At 41.9% G+C, this 16,947-nt stretch overlaps 1 protein-coding gene across 2 annotated transcripts in view; it reads left to right on the top strand.

Annotated features, from left to right (window-relative positions):
* ZNF804B (zinc finger protein 804B) overlaps positions 1-16,947 on the top strand; it is a 201,723-nt gene that overhangs the window by 158,860 nt on the left and 25,916 nt on the right. The gene's annotated exons all lie outside the window — the stretch shown is intronic.

Here is a 16,947-nt window from a genome sequence, read left to right as displayed (position 1 = left end):
ATAATTAAGTGAGCTGGGAATAAATGGATTATTACCATGGCTTTTTTATAGCTGGAGCTCACCAGCTTTCAGTGGGTGCCATTGCCATTATAAGGGACGCGGGTGGCACGGTGGTCTAAACCGTGGAGCCTCTTGGGCTTGATGATCAGAAGGTTGGCAGTTCGAATCCGTGTGGTGGTGTGAGCTCCTGCTGCTCTGTCCCAGCTTCTGCTAACCTAGCAGTTCAAAAGCACACCCGTGCAAGTAGATACCACTGCGGCAGGAAGGTAAACAGTGTTTCTGTGTGCTCTGATTTCCGTCATGGTGTTCCGTTGCACCAGAAGCAGTTTAGTCATGCTGGCCACATGATCCAGAAAGCTGTCTGTGGACAAACGCCGGCTCCCTCGGCCTGAAAGTGAGATGAGCGCCACACCCCATAGTCACCTATGGGGTCCATCCAGGGGTCTTTTACCTTTATAGGAGAACAAGGGTGGTGTTCATGGTGAGTTGCAGCACCTCTTTTTCTAGAAAAATAGCACTGAGTATAAGCCATATTGTTGGTATCTTATTGGCTGTTCCCTTCTGATAGTTATTAATTTGTGACTCTTCTTTAAACTTTAATCCATTTAAACTCACCTTCATACATATTTCATTGGTAAAAACAAGGAGGATTGTGCCAATAAAGCTTAGCAGTGGGGGAAATGACCCCAAAGCATTTCATGTTGTGATTACAGTTACTGTTCTGACATAATAATAAAAAAGAGCCTGGTCCAGAATCGTCCGTTACATTCCCGTTTCAGTCACCACTTACCATTTCCCCCCTGACATTTAAATGGAACTGAACAATGTGCTGTATTTATTCCATCCTGAACTGATTTTCATTTTATTTTGCAATCATTCCAAGCTGTTACTCACTTGAAAAAATAATCTGATGCATGCACTGCCATTGGTTTGCAACCATGAACTTGCAGACATAAAATAATCCACTTTGACAGGCCATCGTGTCCCCAGAGCTAAATCTATTTTGGATCTTTCCATAAGACCGAGTTCCACGTGGTTCTCACCGAGGGTGATTTCAAAAGCCGCCACTTGCTAGGAAGAAAAGGAATCTTTATCCCTGCACTCCATGTAACATGATTTACTTGAGTGCCAGATTTGGGTTTGTTTATATAGCCATTGAAAAGGTTATGGTATTGTTTAATATTCCTAGGAACATAGCAGAGCATATGAGCCAAGCTTCATAAGGTGCTTTTGGAGTCTGAAATGTGTGCTTATGCATTTAGATGGCAGGAGTTCCAAAATGAACTCACAGATGGGGGTATAAATCTAATATGCCTTTGGCTGCTTTTTTAACTCTCATCATAAAGTATGTGCAATAATTCTGGCAAATCTTGTCACAACTATTTTTGTACGGAGGACCACGTGATTTGGAATGCATAATGTTCAACTGGACTTTGCTGCAATTGGGAAACAGGACAGGAGGAAATAGCTTTGCTTTGTATTCTTCCATAATCAAGGGCTACGTTTTTCTACCAGCATAGGCCTACTGCTAGCTACATCTTTTAATAAAATCATTGCTTTGCAGCAAATCCCTGAGCCCCCAAGCAAGCATATAGTGATATGTGGACTTAAGTCCCAACTGAAATCAATGGAATTGAAGCATGGGTATACTAGTGCTTTGGATTTTAGTCCAGGTTAATAGCTGCTACCTAAATAAAATGAATTCTTTAGCAAGTGATTATATTTCTTATATATCTCGACATGATCAGGCTACAACAAAGACATTCCAATATATACATGCAAACACATAAATATATTTTACCTGTAAAATCTACCTATGTTGCTCTGCCTGCTTTGGTCTCTGGCCATGCCCACCATTGGCATGTGGCCCCTGGACGGTTGCCTGGGTGGGAATGCAGCTCCTCAGGCTGAAAAAATGTTCCCCACCCCTGCTTCAGAGTAGGGTGGGCAAATACAATGGCAGCCACTGCACTTGCCCTCCTCTAAGGCCAAGACCATTGCTCGGTCCTCCCATTGCTCATTCCCAGCTTGATGATCAGAAGGTTGGCAGTTCGAATCCATGTGATGGTGTCAGCTCCTGCTGCTCTGTCCCAGCTCCTGCCAACCTAGCAGTTCGAAAGCATGCCCAAAAGTGCAAGAAGATAAATAGGTACTGCTTCGACGGAAGAGTAAACGGCGTTTCCGAGCGCTGCTCTGGTTTTGGTGTTCTGTTGCACCAGAAGTGGCTTAGCCATGCTGGCCACATGACCCGAAAAAACTGTCTGCAGACAAATGCCGGCTCCCTCGGCCTGTAAAGCAAGATGAGCACTGCAACCCCAGAGTCGTCTGCCACTGGACTTAACTGTCAGGGGTCTTTTAGCTTTACCTTTTTAAGGCCGAGACAACTGAGGTAGAGAAACTGAAAAAAATGAGCTAATATTTAAACTGGAATTTCTCAAAATATACGTAGAACGGCTTCTAGCTTTATTTATTTTATCTTTGTCTAAGTTAGGGATAGCCTATCTGGTGGCCTCTGTCCACCGCAGCTAGCTCAGCTAATTGTTGTAGTCCACATCAATTGGAAGATAACATGTTGGCTGCCCCTAAAGTTTGTCCAGTGCTGCTAGCTAAGTGAATACTATGAATTAAGAATAGTGGCCATGTTCAGATACAGTTTCTCCATGGGGGTTATTCTGGGGAGAGGGAGGGCATGGGTTGTGGGTTCTCCCTCTGTTCCTCCATTCCATTTGCACATTTCACTAGGGCACTAAGAAAACATTAGAAACTACTATAATAGACCACCCACTATAGCTAGCAATATATATTGCTGAAATCCATTAATTAGTATCCAGCAAAGACTTGAGTAAATAGCATAGGCCCTGGATCCTAGGGCTGAGGCAGTTACCCCTAATGTATTTTGGGAGAGGGGCAGACCCCCTCAATGTTCAGAGGGCAATGTCGCATACATGACATCAGGCCGTTGCATCGGCCCGCTCAATCAACTAGAGAAGATGGCGCCTCTGGTAAATAAGTAGGTGTTAAGTACTCCTGGTAATGGAAAATATTTGTCTGTCTTTATACATTGATAACGGGCATGTTTGAGTTATCAACTGAAGAAATGGTTAAAAGAAGTGGTTTTACAGCAAGAATCCTAGCTAATAATTTTTTGGACAAGACAGAACTAATTGATTTATCTGCGGCTTAATGAATAGAAACAGTACTATTTATAATATATGAGTTATTGAAGTAATCCATACTGGAGGCACATAATAATAACTTGGGGATGACTGATTAATTGTCAATGATTTATTTTTATTAATTTATTTTGCTTTGGATTTCAGTGGAGGGTATCTATATGATACTGGTCTTTTTTGGTACAGTATATGCCACCTAGATTTTAGTCTTTTTTAAACTATGTTAATTAATCAGAAGGCAGAGTTATTAGATTGATATTGGAAAATTGTCATCAAATAATTAAAGAAATGACAAGGAATGCTTTACTAAAGATTCATTGATAATGGGTGAGGGTGATGATATGGAATTGTGAGCACATTTATAGCTGAAGTATTAAGCCTGAATAGCATATCATTTAAAAGTCTCTTCACAGCATAGGTGGTTGCTGGGAAATCAGAATATAGTGAAATTAATACATCATGTTATAGCACTGACCTGAATTACCTTGTTTGGTCCAAAGTGCAGAAGTTGATCAATTTTGTGTTTCTTTGCTTCAAAATGTTTTTAATAATGGCAGTATGACACTCACTTCTCACCTGAGGGAGGAGAAGTGGTAGGCTTCTCTTTCACTGGAAATATTTGAGCAGTGGCTGGTTGGCCATCTGTCAGGGATGCTGCAATTGCCTCCTGCAATGTAGATCCTGCTTTGAGCAGAGGATGAGAGAAGACTTTCAAGGTCCTTTCCAATAAAACAAGTCTGTGATATGGCAAGCACCTGGGTTTGCTTCTGCATTGTTACAGAATGAAATGAATGTAAGAAAGACAGTGCTGAAAATGGTTTGCGGAACATTGAATTTATCGAAAGGTAGGAATTGCTTTGTTGAAAGTTGGGGCGCAAGGCATGTAAATATAAGACTTGATAGAAATGAGTTCTTGTGAATAATATATGAATAAAAAAGAAGAGGAAGGTGGAGAATAACGGTGTTTAGCATCATCAGCTTTTGAGTCTTCTCAAAAAGCTACTTGATATTATTAACCTACATTTTATAAGAAAGTCATCTAGATAATAGTAATCAAGAGAATTGTGTTTCATTGTCCAGCAGTGTTACAAGTTCTACATGGTAATGCAAAGTGCTTAATAGATGTTTGATTTCTGCTCACTTATGGCTCAACCATGATTTTCATCATTACTTAGAAAATGGCTGTATCTGTGTTGAGTCTGAATGACACTACACATACGTCTGCCTCTCCTTCGTGCTAGACACAGAGTTGGGTAAAATATGCAAAGGTCCCTAAATGATGCTGTGTTGGTGATAATCGCTGCACAGCAGCAAGAAATAAAAGGTCTAGAGCACAGTTCAGTCTGTTAAGTAAGGAGAGGCCTGCATTGTAATCCTGAAGTATTGCAACAGGATAGATGTGGGAAGATGAATGGAGGAGGACACACTTCAGATTTTATGTGATAATACCTGCGCTCATCAGAGAAGAGGTAAAAGGGAATGATCCATGAAAGAGGAAGAGAGGGAATGCAGGATTAAATGGTGAACAAATTGAAGGAACTGACAATAAATGAAAAGCTGCTATTAATTTTATGATCAATAGGCCTGCCAGGGAAAGTTAACTGCATCCAGGAAAGGCAGAGCTTTGCTTTTTCCCTCCAGAAAATCAGGTGTCTTCACTTTTTGTTGGAAAATCAGGGATTGCTTAGCAGGTAGGCAGAAGTAGAGGCCTCTGGCAAGGATTCTTCATGCCACACACTTTTGTTTGCTTGTTCATTTATGTTATTTTTACCTTGGGTTTCAGGTCCAGGGCTTCGCGAGGCAGCTTACATAATAAAACAATACAATGTAATCATTAGTATTAGAAAGCAACAAAACACAATCGGATTAAAACACCCACACCCAAATCACAAATTAAGAGAAGGCTTGGTGGAATAAAAAGTATGTTAGGGCCTGTTTAAGAAAAAGACACAAAAAGGGGTCTAGATCAGAGATGATGAACCTGTGGCCCTCAGACAGTTTGCCAATAGTCAGGGATGCCAGTAGTCAAGGATGGTGGGAACTGTGACCTCATGGATTGATATATGTGTTGGTATCATTAGGAGGAGATGTTTCTTTACTTTGCCATCCATTTGGATATATCAGCTGGGGAACGATGGGAGTTGGAGTCCAACAGTATCTGCATACCCTCTAAGTGTCCCAATTTTCCAGGGACATTCCCGGAATTATGATAGTCATCCCAGCTTCTGATTTGATCCTGGAATGTCCCTATTTCCCCCACCAGTGCCGCCACCGCTGAGCTCAGAGAGAAGGGTGAGCCAGGGCTTGTCCTGAGCAGCCGCAGCAGAGATGGCAGCTGCACTGGAGCAAGCGGTTGCCTCTCTGCTGCCTCTCCTCCCTTGGGCAGCTCATTGCAGCTGCTGGAGAGTGGATGAAGAGGAGGAGAGGCTTCAGCCACCATAGTCTGAGGGGCAGGCAGAGCGCAGGGCCACCCAGGGAGGGAAGAAAGAGGGAGCGGAGTGGAGCATAAGGTATCTTGATTATTATTTTTTAAAAGTTCTTTGTGCATCCATGTCTAATCTTGCCCCCTTTCTAAAATTAATTTATTGGCGTGTGTTTTTCTTTTTGTAAATCTACCAAAGAATAAAATAAAATCGGGATTAAGGGATTTTCTCAGGATGCTGGAGGGCGTGTGTGCTGTGTCCCATTGGTGTGGTGGTGGTGGCACTTGTGGGGTGAGGAGAAAGAAAAGGTGGTTGAAGAGTGAGAAATGTTCCTCCTGTTTTCATCTGAGGGATGTTGGAGGGCATGCATCTGTTGTAGATCAGTTTGTGTTAGTAATACTCTAGTTTTCTTCCCAAAGCCTTGATGTACCTACCTGCCTTATTCCTGAAGATGGCCCTCTTTTGAGCTAAGCCACAAATATTTGTGTCCAATCAGTAAAGGGTTGTATATGCATGCCATAAATAGCCAGATGGAAATTGCACCCCTTGACTGGACAGTGGTACACTCAGGTTCAGTTATGTACCTTGCAATTCCACAATCAAAGTATTGATCTAAGAATCCTGTGTTGCACTGCTTGATTATACATTTCTAGGAAAAGAAGTATTAATGCATTTTATCTGTTTGAGAACCACTAAATGAAATGGAACTTCCGATTTATTTCTGTTGTCTTGCGATAGGTATGAAATGAATAGGACTTAAGCTCACAAAACAGAGTGCAGGGCTGCAGCTTCTCAAAGCGCTCTTAAGAAATCCGACCCCAAATTTCCATTAGGCTTCTTTTCCTCCCCTGAAGAACAGAATATCTAAATCTGCTAAAAGCTTGGCACTTTTTATCTGGCATCACACTTACGTAAATGGCAATAGATAGTGATAGGCAATTATGGGGATTCTGACAGAATATTCTGAATGTCGAAAGAGGACAAGAGGCACTATCTGAAGACATGGGAGAGGCTTCTCACTCAACTGAATGAGGAAAAAGTCCTCTTAACAATAAGGCTGCTTATATGAATCTCTCCCCCATGTATTCAACAAACACATGATGGGACAACTTTATTTGCACCTACTATGATCCCTCAGGACACTGACATGCCCATCCATTCCCACAGAACCGTCCATTCAGCATTAGTGTGCCTACAGATGTGGGGCTCCTACATCTGAACAGCTCAGACCAGCAGGAGTTCCTGCTCATGTGAAGGAGGTGCACAGGGGATCACCTGCATTGACCTCCCCTCACACTCATTCCAAACTGCTGCCAATGTGGAGCTTGGCTAATAGGCCTGCATTACACACACACACACACACACACACACACACACACACACACACACTGAATGAGTGTTTGGGTGGGAGTTGTCTGTACAGAGCTAATGTGGGCCAATAATATAATTTCAAGTTTAGCCAGGTGGTGACAGTTTGATTGGGGCAGATTTAGGGCTGTGTGAGTGATGCACACACACTGGGCGCTAAGCCGAGGTGAGGCCACAAGAAGGAAGAAAAGGCTGAGCAGGCACACATAGGCTGCCTGATGTTCACACTCTTGCCCAGTATGGCGAGACTTACTGATTTCTATTTAAATTACTGTACTTATTTCTAAATTTACATCTAGACATATGAATTAGTGTAAACCTGTGTCCTTATTTGTCCTCTTTTTGGTGATGCCTATCTGCTTTCGGAGGGCAAGTTGCCCATCATACCTGTTAGCAAGCCATTGTGATAACTTCAGTTAACTGGAAATAACTAAGGAAAAGCAAAAAGTACTTGAAATTTATTCTGTACTCCTTTCAGAACGGTGGGTCTAAAAAAACACCCTTTCGGCATTTGGAAGCATTTGATTTATGCTTACCTATCCTCTCCAGGTTTTGCTGGGCAAAGTGGCCTGCTTTTTCCCCCCTTGGCTAACTTGAACAGGGCAGAGATCCTGGCAATCAATTTCTAAAGCAAAACTGCACATGCTGTTTTCTAGGTCAGCATACTTTAATGGCCGTGCAGTCTATTAAGCATCCCTTGCAAACCTTGGATTTAACAAATGATTTCTAATTGACTACGTGTTGCAGCAACATTCCAGGAAACTCAGTTACACCGCACGTTCCATTGATTCTTCTTATATCAGAAATTGAAATGTCAGAAACCATTAATTGCATTTTCACCAGAAGGAGCCAAAGCTACAACTAGTGCTCAGTACAAATGCTTCTGCCACATGCACACTTGATGTGTTTAGGAAAATGCTAGATCAACCTTTTATCGCAATGACGTGCATCCCAGACAAAATTCATATGAATATAACTATTTGTATTTCCCCACCCAAAAAATGCCCCTTTCTCATGAAATCACATGGTTTCTTCAACTAAACTGTAGGAACCATATAGTCAGATATTTGGCGTCAATGAGATACAACACAAAGGAGGACAGTGCATTGAGCCTGTTGTGTGACTTTAGTGAAGGTAAAGGAACCCCTGACAGTTAAGTCCAGTTGCGAATGGCTCTGGGGTTGCGGCGCTCATCTCGCTTTACAGGCTGAGGGAGCCAGAGTTTGTCTGCAGACAGTTTTTCCAGGCCATGTGGCCAGCATGACTAAGCCACTTCTGGCGCAACTGAACACTGACACCAGAGCAGCGCATGGAAACGCCGTTTACCTTTCCACCAACGTGGGACCTATTTATCTACTTGCACTTTTGGCGTGCTTTCGAACTGCTAGGTTGGCAGGAGCTGGGACCAAGCAACGGGAGCTCACCCCGTCAAGGGGATTTGAACCACCGGCTTTTTGATCGGTAAGCCCAAGGCTCAGTGGTTTAGACCACAGCGCCACCTGCATCCCTGTGTGGCTTTAGTTATCTATAAAAAATGCACCCTCTCCTCCCCACCAGTCAACTTTGTCCCAGTCTTTCTGTGGGATCCACAGATAGAGCTCCCATTGAAAGCAGTGGCTGGCATATTGCAGTGCACCTGTCATCTGAGGAAGGTATGCTTGGAGATTTGCAATATTTATTATAGAGTGGAGCTGATTGTTTTAAAATGAGGTTTTTTTTGTTGAAATCTATGTGTATGACGAGTGATTAGGAGTATGGGCTCTCTGGGCCAAGAGGTCTCAGAGTTAGTGAAGGACCAAATAGCATCCTATGAGCATCCCTATGGTGTGTGTGAAGTATTCTACAACGGGGTGGGGAACCTGTGGTCCTCCAGCAACTCGCATCATCCCTGCCAATGCTGGTGAAGTTTGATGGGAGTTGGAGCTCAACAACACTTAGTGGGCCACAGGTTCTCCGCCTCATCACTACAACTTATAGTATGATACAGTGGTACCTCTGGATGCGAACAGGATCTGTTCCGGAGCCCCATTCGCATCCTGAGCAGTCCGCATCCTGAGCACCACATCTGTGCATGCTCGTGACGTCATTTGACCCGTCTGCGCATGCGCGAACCGCTGAACCCAGAAGTAACCCGTTCCAGTACTTCCAGGTTCGGTGGGTTCGTAACCCATGACAAACGCAACACGCAGCGTTCGTAACATGAGGTACGACTGTACATAGATATTAGAGCCTAATGTGCCTTTTGTCAAAGTGAATTGTTTTATGATTTGGACTTGCTGGAATAATGTGCAGTTTTTTACTGTTCTCAAGTTTAACAACTTAGTAGGGAGAACCATTCCTGACCTCTCAGAACTGTACATGATGTAATAATCACTGTACCTGCCTCAGATCAATAAGCAAGTTTGAAATTATGGCTCCCCCCCACACACACACACACACCATGGCAGAAAAGTATAATTAGGCAATCAGGCAATGGAGGTAGATGTGATTATCTTAAAATGCACATGAGAGCTAATTGGTTGCTATTTTAAACCATCTGTATAGTAGAAAGCAAACTGGGTGTTTGTTTCAGCTGAAGAGGATAGAATTGGAAGGATCAAGTACTTGTGAGCAGAAAGTTCCAGTTGTTTTGTCACAAAAGGACATTTTATTCTTGTTTACTCCCAAACAATTAGAATTTTGTCTTCAGTGGAGTGGAATAAGCTGTAAATATTTAATTGACAGTTTATCATCAGTAAAAGAGGAGAAAGAGACAAATTAGATTTGGGATGATTGCCAGTATGACAAAATCCTCCCCCCCCCTCCTACCGCCACCCGGCGTTTCCACAAACGTTGCTTATTAGGAATGTAGACACACACACCCTAGCCTTGACTTCTACAAAATGTGTCTATACTTAATTAATGCTATTGCATCCACATTCTAATTTATGCATTTTAATTATACAGAGAGGCTTGTGAATAATTAATGTTATTAATACAATAGGTCATAAGAGTAAGCTTAAAAACAGCAATCAGTAGGTTTAACAGGGTTCCCCCCCCCCAACATAATCTCAGGATAGCTCCGTTAAAATAATAGTTTAACTGTTTCATTAAATGAACATTGTACTTTTATTTAAGGGGCTAATGAATTAACAGCCTTCAGTTGAGGCCACTTGAGGGAGAGCCCATGGCAGTCAGATGGGTAACAGAAGTTTACATCGAGGGTCTTACAGGCATCATGTGAGCAAACAGGCAGAAACAGAAAATGTAGGAAAGGAGGACCCATGTATCCATAGGGCGATTATATGGTGTGTTTACTCAGAAGTAAGTCAACCTCTGTTCAGTGTTGATTACTTCCTGATATAGAATAGTACTAGAAATCCAAAGATGGAGTAGGATCTCAGGCACATTCAGTGGAAAGATGTTAGGTAATAAATTGTGTCATGTAACCTAACTGGGACCAGTTATATGGTAGCCCAAAAAAATTGGCCTAGTTCTTCTCACAAACAGTAGAGGAGATTGCAACCTTTTTGTTTAAGCTGCCATTCCAGTCTACATTATTATTATTTTATTTATTAATTTTGTCAGTCTCTTTATCTTGCACAGGGCAACCTAAAGTGACTTATAACCAAACAAGCAGACAATTAACCCCACATAGGAACATTAAATCCAAGAGGAAAGAAAAATACATTATACATTATGGAATAGTCCTGACTTGGGGGTGGGGAGAGATTCCTAGAACAGAAAGCTACCATGTCAAAGAGAAGGCTAAACTAATTGTAAATCTTTGGGTGTGGAGATCATGGAGGAAACAGCTGGTCCCTGGGTTGTCACCATATCATAGTTTTCTAGACCATCCATGCTAGACCAGACACTTTAAGAGTTGAGAGGTGAGAATCTGTCAAATGAGACATGTTTTTGAGCATGAGAAACCAACTGGCAGAGAAAAATGTGATGTGCTGCTTCAGGGTTACAGTATCATTTGGCTGCATAAACTCCAAGTGCAAAAAAAAAACTGAATGGAGTTCTGGAATTTATGGGTCATTGACAGTGTTTGCAAATGAAGATCTGTAGCAGACAGAAGAAATAGCACAGCATTGCTTATTTATAACCGATTGCTGGATGCCAAGTGCGGGCAAACTAAAGGGTCAAAAATGGCTTGGGAGACAGGCTGTGGGAGTGTGTACTTGGAATGCAGTGTGGGGATACAGTCATGGGCAAAAGATTGTGCACTCCCTTTGAATTCTGTGGTTTTACATATGAAGACATAATAACAACCATCTGTTCCTTAGCAGGTCTTAAAGTTAGGTAAATACAACCTCAGATGAACAACGACACAACATATTACAGTGTCATGATTTATTTAACAGAAATAAAACCAAAATGGAAAAGCCATGTGTGGTAAAACTAAGTACACCTTATAATTCAATAGCTTGTAGAACCACATTCAGCAGCAATAACATGAAGTAATTGTTTTCTGTAGGACTTTTCCCATCTTTCACATCGTTGTGGAGGAATTTTGGCCCATTCTTTTTTAGAATGTTGCTTCAGTTCATTGAGGTTTGCTGCCATTTGTTTAAGGTCCCACGTGGCATTTCAATTGGGTTGAGGTCTGGGTTTTAACTGGGCCATTGCAACACCTTGATTCTGTTCTTTTTCAGTCATTCTGTTGTAAATTTGCTGCTGTGCTTGGGATCCTTGTCCTGTCGCGTGTCCCAATTTCAGCCAAGCTTCAGCTGTTGGGCAGATGGTCAGACATTTGACTGTAGAATACTTTGGTGAACAGAGGAGTTCATGGTCGACTCAATGAATGCAAGGTTCCCAGGTCTTGTGGCTGCTGAACAAGCCCAAATCATCACCCTTCCACCACTGTGCTTGACAGTTGGTAGGAGCTGCTTGTGCTGATTTGCTGTGTTTGGTTTTTGCTAAACGTGCATTATGGCCAGACATTTCCACTTTGGTCTCATCTGTCCAAAGGACATTGTTCCAGAAGTCTTGTGGTTTGTTCAGAGGCAACTTAGCAAACCAAAGCCGTGCTGCCATGTTCTTTTTACAGAGACGAGGTTTCTGCTGGAAACCCTTCCAAACAAACCATACTTGTTCGGTCTTTGTACTGCCATGGACTTTAACATTTAATATGCTAACTAAGACCCGTAGAGCCTGAGATATACCAACTCTTGGGTTTTTTGCAATTTCTCTGAGCATTGCGCAGTCTGGTCTTGGGGTGAATTTGCTGGGACGTCCACTCCTGAGAAGACTGGATGTTTTCCATTTTTGAATAATCTTTCTCAGTGTAGAATAATGGGCTTAAAATTGGTTGGAGGTGACCTTAGAACCCTTCCCAGTTTCATGGTCAGCAGCAGTTGCTTCTCTAACAGCATTGTATCATCTTTCTTCCTTGGCATTGTGTTAAAAAACACCTGAATGCTCCAGACCAGCAAACTGCTAAAACTTCAGCTTTTATAGAAGTGGGCACACTTGCTGATGATCAATTAAGCAAGGGCATTTGATTAGCAGCCCGTGTCTGCTACTTAGCCTCTTAATTCCTATGGAAGCAGTAAGGGTGTACTTAGTTTTTCACACTTGGTTTCTCCATCTTGGCTTTATTTCTGTTAAATAAATCATGACACGGTGTAATATGTCATGTGTCGTCATTCATCTGAGGTTGTATTTACCTAATTTTAAGACCTGCTAAGGAACAAATGATTGCTATTATGTCCTGATATGTAAAGCTACAGAATTCAAAGAGGGTGCACTTTCCCCCCCCCCATGACTGTATGTTGGGAGGAGGGCCCCCCATTAAAACAAGAGCCGCTAAGTTGATGATACATTTACAGACATATTTATTCTGCATGGTGGATGGGCTTCGTGGAAATAGACATGCTATTTCATATGAGGGAGCACTGCCCCTAAATGTTTGTCACTTGGGACTTGGTGTTTAGTTCAAGATTTTTAAAATCCCCAAATCTCATTTACTGAGACTCTTGTCTACTTTTGACAGATTTAAGATTTGCATTAAAAAACATAAAATAGTGGTGTTCATCTTTTGCCAGTCAGAATGGCGATCTCAAACGGCTGGGAAACGTCCTCTGATTTTTCCTTGCCACTATCGCATGCCTGTATTTGGTCAGCATTGTAACAGTGGTTAACTTGCAACATCAGACTCGCAAAAGGTATAGCCAAAAAAAATTGCTTCTGAGATAGTGTGGTTTTCTTTCATTTGCTTTATTAACTCAGGTGGTGAAGGCTTAAGATCCTTGAGTGCATACACACACAATTCATTTTGGAAAGATTTTATTTTTGTCCTTGCCATAATCTCTGGATTATTTTATACAATAGTTTGTGCCTGAGCACACCTGGCACACCCAAAGCTTAGGGTATATACATGGATGCAGTCTCTCTCTCTCTCTCTCTCGCTCTCTCTTTTACTCTTTTTTTCCATGGAGTTTACTCCATGATCTCTCATCCAGGTACTGACCAACTCCAGATCCTTTTCATTTTAGCAACATTTGACACATCATGTGACCTCAGACCATGCCCTGTGCTCAATAGTACCCCATGCTCAATAATATCCACTGGAACCTCGTAGATATGTGCTATTTCTGACCAGATTGCAGGAAGCCACTTGGTGGTGGCAACATGACTTTAACTCTTTTTAGCTAACCTTTCATCAAAGAGGGTGGATGAGAGTGACAGGTATGGTTTGGAATGAAAGAGCATTGAGCGGTCCCCATTTCAATCTAATAGTTCTTGGCTTTTGAACTCACATGCTGATAAGTAAGGATAATAAAAAAAGGAAGACTCCTTAGGAAGTTTCAAGATGGTTGTTCCAGCAAATGCTGTCACCTTCACCTCCAGATAGGGTAGCCATGTATCCTACTTGACAGAGGACAATCTTCTGTTTGACAGGAGTCCCCCATTTGAAGAGCTGTCCAATCCAAAGCTAGTATAAAAGATGGGGTGGGGAAAACAATACAAAGGGAGAGGAGGAGCTATAAAATTTCCCTTCAACATTTAACACCTGGAGGTCACCTGCTCACCTCCCATTATGATGAGATATATTGTATTCAGTGCTTTACTTCTAGAAAAAAGTGCTGGTACTGTGTACCCTTGAGTACCCGGTGGGAAGCACAGATTGCATTTTTGTTTAAATTATAGCCATTATTTCTTAGTTGCATCTTTACATACAGGTTGGCACTTGCAAAACTGTGTTCTCTTTTGGGCGATCTTGGTAACACTCCTAAGGCTAAGGAATGAATTGGGTTGTGAACCCCACCTCTTTAGTGTTTCATCTTGTAAAAGTACAAATTGTTGCAGTGCGTCGTGCAATGTAATAGGGTTACCTAAATGCAGCCTGATCTAAAGTGCATTTGTTTGCTCTGTATCACACCCACCCACCCAAGGCCCACTGTTTCAAACGCCAAGAGCATGTTTGTTCTTTTTGGTTCAAGATGTATTAGAAAAACATAATTGTCCTCCAATTTAGCTCAGCAGCTAACGTGTATGAAATGGCAGGCTGTGCGCAGCACGGTGCATGTGCATTTATCTCTGTGTTCACTTGAGACAAGATGCCTCCACCCACACAGTCAAGAATTAACTTCCCTGAAGAAGGTGCTGAACCCTGAAAAATGACAACACCGTTGACTCACACTAAAATCATTTCAAGCAGACACCCCCCTAAACAATGGTAAAAAGAGAGGGGGGGAGAATATGCATGATGCTTCACCGGAGACAGGTACTAAAAAAAATAGGAGCTGTGCCTCGTTGGAGCATATATAAAAGCAGGAATCTGAAAGAAGCAGCAATGATGGCATTCTGTAAAGGACATTTTTCTCCCATTCTCTCTTTAGAGAAATGCATTTGGAACAGAAAGCTGATGGGTTTGCTCTGTGTCAGTGAGTAGAAGAGGAGTTGGGTTGGTGGTTTCACACCTGCCCCACTTTGGCTCATAACAACCTCCACAAGCTGGTGCCTAAAAACTGATAGTGACGAGCCTTTGTGGGAAGAACAGTCCACAAGTGGGAAGCCACCATTGAAAAGACCCATTCTCATGTTGCAACCCTTGCAACCTCCCATGAAGGGGGCACACAGAGAAGGGCCTCACATTATGAGCACAGAGTCCAGGTCAGTTCATGTCAGGAAAGGCAGTCTTGAAGTATTGGGGTCCTGAGCTACATAAGGCTTCTATTGTCTCTGCTGCTGTTTTGACTCCAGAAGTTTTAGGTATCCTTGTGTTCAAATAAACATGCCTGTATTTTTATTGTATTTTTAATATTTTGTTGGAAGCCACCCAGAGTGGCTGGGGAAACCCAGCCAGATGGGCGGGGTATAAATAAATTATTATTATTATTATTTTATTTATTATCTGCTTTGACTGATACGATTTTTTAAACTAATACATTCACCCTGACATTCAGTGGTTTGGTCACAGACCAGCACAAGGTAATTTTCAATGAAGTTCAAAGCAACAGATAAGAAGCTCGATCATGACAATTATTGGCCTGTTGATTTAAAATAATTGATAACCTGCCCTTTCTCCATATGGGCAAGGTACAACAAATACAATTTTCAAGCTGCTCCCGTTGTTTCAATTGGACTTCATCTTGCTGGATTATGCCCCACTAACTTTAAAATTACGTTATTGATTAAATAAGAATGTGCACTTCCTGTGTCTTGCCAGTCTCTTAGTGGCTTATTTATCTTATTTAATCAATTCGTAGCAGAATTGCTATTACTGCAAACAGGAGTTGTTCTCCTAATTTTAAGCCTTAAGGAGTTCCTAACTTTCTTGTTCACTCTATAGGCACCTGGCCTCACCTTGGCTTTAAAATAGGTTCTCAGCTTTTATAGTACAGTATGGTAGCTGAAAGCTTTGACATGTAAAACACTCATTGGCAAAACTAGCATTCCTGAGAGGCTTAGCTTATTCCCCCAGCACGTGTACACATTTGTACATTTTTGCTGCTCTTAGCTGCCCTCTGTGCCGATAAGGGGATTAGTGGCCATAATCATTGTACTGTAACATCCTGTCATTATAATGTTTCTCTTTCTGTGTTCTTGTTCTTTTGCATTGTTGAGTGCTGTTTTAAAGTACAGCTGAAGGAGTAATTAGTCTAGAGGGTAAATGCTGCTTTAATCTGCCCGCAAAGACTGACGTCCAGTAAAAGGCTCGCATGAGTTCTTTTAGATCAACCTGAAGAGCATTTTCATATCATTGCAGTGTCCCCCCCCCCCCGAACAGCAAGTGAGTCACCCATCTTACCTTTGAGCCATTCATCAGGCTTAACAGTTTGGATGCTAACTTCTTACTACAGACCTCCATGGTACTGCCAGAACCCAAGATATTTTGCTGCCTAAGGCAGAATAGCTAATGGCATCACCAGTTCCCAAGTCGAGATGCAAATAGTGATAGGTGTATGCAATTTTGCCTAATTACACATTTTTGAAAAGCAATTTCCCCTAAAGTAAGACATTTTGCATGTTATTTCCACTAGTATGTTAATTTGTATTAACAATATATGCATTTTGCATGCATTTTCTTGCATTGCAAAATTTGGAGAAGCACATGTTTCAGAAGATGGCTGAGTTTTGGAAGGTTTGCATTTAAAGGTGAATACCGGTAGAATCTCATTTCTCTCTCATTCTTAGATGCAGATTGCCCAAGACTGGCCAAATTACAGTCAAACTAGCCAGTTTGACTCTGAGGCACACCTTTGCGGGTGTTTTATTGTTTAATTATGTGCAGGACCACTCTTCCTATTTTGCACTGAGACTGCAGTGTGCAGGGAAGTATTGGTTTAATCTTTTCCTCCCCAGCTGCGATCCTGACCACAAGATTGTGCTTCGTACCACAAGTAGGGTTGGAAAATAAACTAGCATTGGTGTTTTGATATCTTGCCTCTGCTTGCACTGTGGCAAGTGGGGGGTGTCTGTAATTTAAAGAAAGAAAAGACTCGGGCATGCTTCCAAACCATGCGTATTGGTTCCATTTTTTGAAAGAATAC

Source organism: Lacerta agilis, chromosome 12, assembly GCF_009819535.1.
Source record: "Lacerta agilis isolate rLacAgi1 chromosome 12, rLacAgi1.pri, whole genome shotgun sequence".
Classification (NCBI taxonomy): domain Eukaryota; kingdom Metazoa; phylum Chordata; class Lepidosauria; order Squamata; family Lacertidae; genus Lacerta; species Lacerta agilis.
Note: the sequence above shows the minus strand (reverse complement) of the source record. Positions and strands in the feature narration are given on the sequence as shown.